The following is a 6,906-nucleotide window of genomic DNA, read 5'->3' on the forward strand; positions in this document are numbered from 1 at the left end:
ATTCAGACAAAATGAAATAATAAATAATTCTAACAATAAACAAAATGGGTAACGGGTTGTTAGGGTTTTCGATTTCCACCAATTCAATCATATAAACTCGACTAATTTCTATGCATTGCTCAAGACAAATATCGAACTCAATCTCATGCCTCGAAAGATGGTATGTTAAATTCTAAAATATAGTTTCTCCGCTGTAATTTCCTTCGCTTCATGGGTAGTGATTCTAAAGCATTACCTATCAATCCTAGAGCATATCACGTCAAGGGATTTAACCAAAGCACGAAATATCAATTGAAAAGCATAAATAATCAAGAAAATCACATAAATGATTGAGTACCAAGCTAAATGAAGAGAAATTACTAATCGATTAAATCGTTATTAGAAATATCATTGTTGATTCGATATAAATAAATTGGTTTCCATGTAAACCCTAACAAACAATTTATCAAATCATGGAGAAAATAAAATCAAAACGGCAAACCCTTATTTTCTCCTATTCACGGCTCTGCAGCCGCTTTCCTATTCGTCTCCCAAAACCGACTTCCTCTTCTGTTCTCTGTTCATTTCTTTTTAGGGGAAATTAGGGGGAGACTCAAAAAAAAATATTCTCATTCTCAGGACCACAATTAATTTTAGGTACTGTGACACCCATAATTATATGAAATTATTAAAAATGTATGCATGACGGATTATGCATCCGCATGACGGGTTATGCATCAAAGGTATAATTGGCAACGCAACTTGGATATAACATATCTAAAAATTCGCGCCTTGGAATTTTACAAATTTTATATCGTTGGAAATTTTTTTAAGAGAGCTACGCAACGAGTACAAACAACAATATTAAATTTTTGTTTTTCACGAAAAAATCGGAGGTGATCATCATTTTAGGCAAAATTTCGAAAACTGACTACATAACCATTATGCAGCCACCAAAAAAGATGCACAACACATTCTGCAGACGCATAACGAATTATGCAACCATTTTCTCGACTGCATAACAAAGTTATGCATCTATAACAAGTTATGTAGCCATTGTTTTGGTTGATTTTAGTGCGTACATAAAAAATTGATGCATAATGCATTATGCAAACATATTTTCGGATGCGTAACAGGTTATGCATCTATTTTCTCGATGCATAAAAGATTGTGCAACAAATTTCTCGATGCATAATGCATTATGCAGCCATATTTTCGGATGCATAACAGGTTATGCATCAATTTTCACGACTGCATAACATGTTATGCAGATATTATTGTAGGTGTATGACAAGTTGTGCAGTCTTTGTTTTTGTTGGTTTCAATAGTGACGAAAAAGTTGATGCATAACGTGCTATGCAACCGTTTTCTGGACTGCATAACAAGTTATGCAACAAATTTTGTAGATGCATAACAGGTTATGCATCCATTTTCATAGCTGCATAACAACTTAAAACAACACCCAACAGACTAAAAACCAAATCTGATCTTGACATGTTATGCAGTCATAACAACGTGTCATGCATAACTAGCCACCAACTTCACAGCTCCCCATCTATATCTCGACAAAAATCAGACTCTTCAATCTCGGACAACAAGCACACCCTCATATCCATTGTTGCAGACGTAGAATAAAACATCATAGATTCAAGTCAAATCCTGGCAGCAAACCAAGCTGCCGTTGATAATGCTTCTTCTGTCAAAACCTGATGTGATAAACCCTGTAATGTCGCACCATAAACCGCCTCCAACAATCCTTGTTCGATACAAACACTAAACACCACCAATCTGCAGCCATTCATCTCATAAAACTGACGGCAGCTACACTCTTTCTTAACTATTTTCAAGGACCCAAACTCTATCCGATGCTGAAACAAATTGGTACCCAAGTTAGCTCACCCTACTGGATTCTAATTAACGCCACATCCGCTGCAAACAACCCTTGTACTCATCCCACAAACGCACAACAAACTAGCAAGGAAACGGTGCGGTCAAGCAGCTGCAGCTGGTTATGTTCTTGTTGTTTAGCCTTGACCAAATCTTCCACAACACTAACCAAATTTGCGAATCACTCTGAACCCTTTTCTTTCTTCTTTTATCGCTGCCAGAACTGTACCAAACCCTCACCATAGACAACATGTATCCTTCGATATCTTGCTGGTTTCAAACCCACGGCAACAGCACACAGCACCCCACAAACATCTGCAACAACATTTGTTTCTTCTCCTCTTCTTACACGACCCAGATAATCAACAATGCCCATAGCAGCAACCATTGTAACAGCTGCGAAATAGGTGGTAATAAGATGGTGGTTCAGCTTTTCTGTCGAACAGTTGATATACGCTACCTGATGGTGTTGTTGTATGTTGAGAAACTATCTCCTTCAACTCTCCAATTCCTGCAATTTCACATTCAACACAGCCCAATAACTCCACTTCTTCCAGGAATTATAAACTAGACTCATTCATCATCATTTACTGTCACAATCAACCACAACAACAACATCTCTTGGACAGAGAAAAGAGGGGATGTAAGAAATTTTTTTTTCCTGGCTCTCTTGAGTTAAAATACAACCCAAACTTCTACATCATCTCGAGCTCCCGATTCTTCGAACACAACCACCAAAACCCATTTAATCAATCAGTCCGAGATCCCTTTTTCTTTGTTGATTTCAGTTTTGCAACTTCACCAAATTCCTTATCTGATCTTCCAAAACTTCATTCATAATCAGTTACATCAACAGATCAGACCCTAACTTCTTCCTCTCAAACATTACCTCAACTGTAGATGATTCGAATCACAAACGAACCCTTGAATACACCCAATCCAGTTGACAAACGGACCCAACTTGGTTGCTGCAATTTCTAATCTCAATCGAGATTTTGGACTCCGTCGATAGATAGGAAAGAAAGCTGTATGGAGATACGAATCTGAGAAGAAGAAGAAAAAAAAAAGACCGAAACATAATTTCAGAAATTATGGGTTTGAGAATAATTTTCTTCCAGAAAATGGGTGCGCGCCTGTGTTTTTCTGAGCGTGGGTTTCATAGTAGAAAAGTCTGGGAGAATGGGTCTCCCCGTAGTTTTCACTTCTTTTTATATGTCCAAGTGATTCGAGCCCTCCCAATCAAGACCTAGGGGATTACTTCCAAGGCCCAGTCCAGAACCGGACTCATCTCACCACTAGCGTACACCGATTATAATTTCTATCACCTGACCATTACTCAGCTAGTCCATCTCAACACCGACTGCACCTGGCTCACTTCTATTCTTCTTAGACTCGGCTACAACTAGCACTTTGAAAACCACCATACGACCACCATCTCATTACATGCCGGAACATCTGTGCACCTTCGAAACCGATTCAACAACTCCACATACAGTCCATAAGAACCTGAGCTTGCTGAGATAAAAAGAACTCGTCCTGTAGTGTAGGAAGACTGAATGTAAACATCACCATTGCCTGAATTACTTTCCCAATCACCACTGTTGTCTCCATTCGTCTTGGCCATTAGCTGAATCGATGGCAACGGTCCCATACAAAACCATCCAACAAACTTCTCTTATTTATAGCCATGACGATGGCAGCAAGCATCTTCTTTCCATTTCTTATCATCTTGATTTCAAACGGACCATTCTCTTTCTAACAAACTCATCGATCAACTCTTTTCTCTCTCAGGCACAACTCTCATTCAACTAGGCACAACACCAAATCGACACTTTCTACAAGCAACGATCCATTCATTCTCATCTTTCTATACAACTACCATTTTACTCTCAGCACAAGGCCACCCAAGGCAACTGCAGCAACATCAGTTTCAAACAAATCCCACTGTGGGTCATCGAGGCATCTGCACTGACTGCATCCAACGCCGGAGGTCATCACTCAAATCACCGCACCATTTCAGTCGAACCCCATTGCATATACCAAGGAATAGTCACCACTGCTTTCACCATTCGTCACCTACTCGAACTGCATATTCAACGCTTTCTCCACCTATTCAACCACACACAGAACCTTGCTCAAGAGATACCCATGCTGCATGCCACATAGAACAGTCCCAAACACCATTCTATGCTGTTGTAGAAATATATGAATCCACTGCCTGTCTTGCATTCAAAGCATCTCTAATTTTCTGTGACTTTCAATCTCCCTGCATGAACTAGAAGCACTGGCAGCACACGTCTTCCACTATTTTTATTTTAACTCAACAACACATTTTATGTCACAGCATGCACCACTTCCCATCGTTCATTAGCTGACACCTCACGACACTTATCCCTTTTACCACATCAATTAATAAAAAGTCCATGCATTGTGAACTCTTGATAACGAAAAATTGGTTAAGCTCCATATGTTTCTAGTGCCGTGAAAGGTGAGGTAGTCCATGTGCATAACAAGTTAATAAGGAAGCCCATAATCGTAAGCCGTCTCTTTTGGTGCTATGAGAATGAGTAGCTTGAGCAGTGCTGATATATAGGAATACCAGGCCAGTTAACTACAGCTTGAGCAGTGCTGATATATAACCACTTTTATTATTCTCGCAAACGCCAATTAACTGCAGCTTTACCGGTTTATTCTCCGGATGATCCAATTTGCTTGTACTTTCTACAAAAGCACTAAAATAATGATATTAGCTAAAATTCCGAGTCCTAAATAACGTAAATATGGGTATAAAATGTAACACTTACGTGCTTATCAGTTGTTCCTCTGGAGAGTTGGGATCTTGACATTGCAAATAACCGAGCTTTTCCGGTTGTGATTCAATCACCATTCTGATGCGTGAGCAACCTTCCCGCGGACACTTTGAATACATCCAAGGGTGTTGCATAAGACTGTGGTTATCCATGAAACATAATGGACAAACCTTTTTTGCTTCGACACATAATATTTGCTTCGCTTTGCCTTTAGAAAACATGGTGGATGTTATTGGATTGAAAGAAATCTGTTGGTTTGGTTAAGAATCAAACCTAGTGGTGTATTTATAACAAAAAAATAGTTGTTGGTAAAGACCCCCGGTCATGGTAAAGCCGTGCGGTTTTACTACACCAACAACTCGATTTTCTTTCTCACCCTATAAGTTCCATTCTTCCCATCTCCAAATTCACATCTTCTTCTTTCTTTCAAAAACTCTTAATCTCTCTCACTTTGCAGAAAATTCTGCTAAAAATCGTGGTCCCAAGTTTACTGAAGAAGAGGATATAACTATATGCAAAGCATATTTTTTTTCATAGGGTAATTGTTGGTATAGGCTTTTAAGACGGTCCTTTTTTGGAGAACATTTTTACAATGTTCGTCTCACTGACGGGAAACCCGGGAAACCAAGATGCTCATCGATTGTATGCTCGTTTTCAATATATTAGGTTTGCACTCCAGCCATTTGTTGCTCTGGTAAGGGAAATAGATCGAGAAAAGTTCATCGGTGTAACTGAAGCTGAAGTGATCCAAACAGCTCTTGATAATTGGAAGGAAGCTCGCGGTAAACTTTTTCTTTACGAAACATGTTTTCACATTCTTAAAGATGGTCCATCTCAAGCACATCATTACTGCACTCGAATGCCTCCCCCGGTCTTTATAATGAAAGAAGATGTCACTCTTGTTCGATGTTGGTTACATCGTATGATGCAATCAATGAACAATTACTATTTCTGGGAAAGAGTATTGGAGCATTTTGTAGCGTCGCGGAACGAAACCATAAGAACCAGTAAGAGCCTAGAACTATGATTATCATTTATCACTAATGATGTCAAACATTATACAGAAGTTTTGTGGATGGTTCACCGTAGCAATTCTGGATCATCCAACTAAGAACTGGTGAGTATCTTACCTTTGTCCTCACTGATCAACTGCATCATAAATATCTTAACTTATTGTTTTACAGAAAACCATCGCTCAGACCAAGTTTGAAGAAACCAGAAAGTTTAAGCATTTTGAATGCTATGAACTCTATAGAGATAATGTCGCTGGATTTGATGTAGTATGAACTCTATAGAGATAATGTCGCTGGATTTGATGTAGTTTGACTTGGGTTTGTAGTCATTTATTAAAATGTAGTTTGATGTTATATGCAAGTTTAAAATGTAATAAATATCAGTTAATCTGAAGTGGAAATCTATTTTAAATTCTAAATATTTTCATTTATTGATATTACTTCCAATTCTTTTACAAGATATAAACTTAGACGATAATAAAAAGTACTAAACAACTTCAATAAAATCAAGTACAAGCCTTGACCTCTTGTTTATCTTCATTTGATGTACCTTCCATTCAACGCGCTCTTTGACAGTTTCAACTTTTTTTTTGAATGTTATGTTGCTAACTTTCAAAACTGGAGCTCTTTTCTGCCTTTTAGCGGAACATTTTCTTGGAACAACGTCAAAAACTTGCACTTCCATCTTACAATTTTCAATCTTTTAAAACTCCCACATATCTTAGAAAAACATCTTCAAGTTTTGCATCGCAAAAAAGTGTGATCGCCTTTTCAGCCATTTCACCAACAATAAAACTAAAACATTGAAATAGATTTAGAAGAGAAAATTCAAGAGAAGTGAATTTTGGTGTGAATGAATTGTTTGAAGATGATGGTAATTTATAGAGGTAAAAAAGTGAATTTTGAATTTTCAAAAAACTATTCGTTGGCGTTTTTATTTCACACGCCAGCATGTGTAGAAAGCACATCGCGTTTAACCTTCAAACGCCCGCGGTTGTGGTTCCAACGCCGAGTTTGAGCTACACACGCTAGCGAGTGTTCTTTGATATGGCGCTTGATGATCAACCGCCCACTTCTTTTCCCATAGTGGAGAAACGTGTTTGGCCATCCACCTGGCTCAACAAAATTTTCAATTTGGCCATTGCCATAGGAATTGCCCTAAGGTTCGGAGTAGAATGAGGAAAATGACTTCTGAAATTAAAAAATCTAACATTTTT

The sequence above is a fragment of the Papaver somniferum genome, chromosome 1 (assembly GCF_003573695.1).
Source record: "Papaver somniferum cultivar HN1 chromosome 1, ASM357369v1, whole genome shotgun sequence".
In the NCBI taxonomy this organism is placed as follows: domain Eukaryota; kingdom Viridiplantae; phylum Streptophyta; class Magnoliopsida; order Ranunculales; family Papaveraceae; genus Papaver; species Papaver somniferum.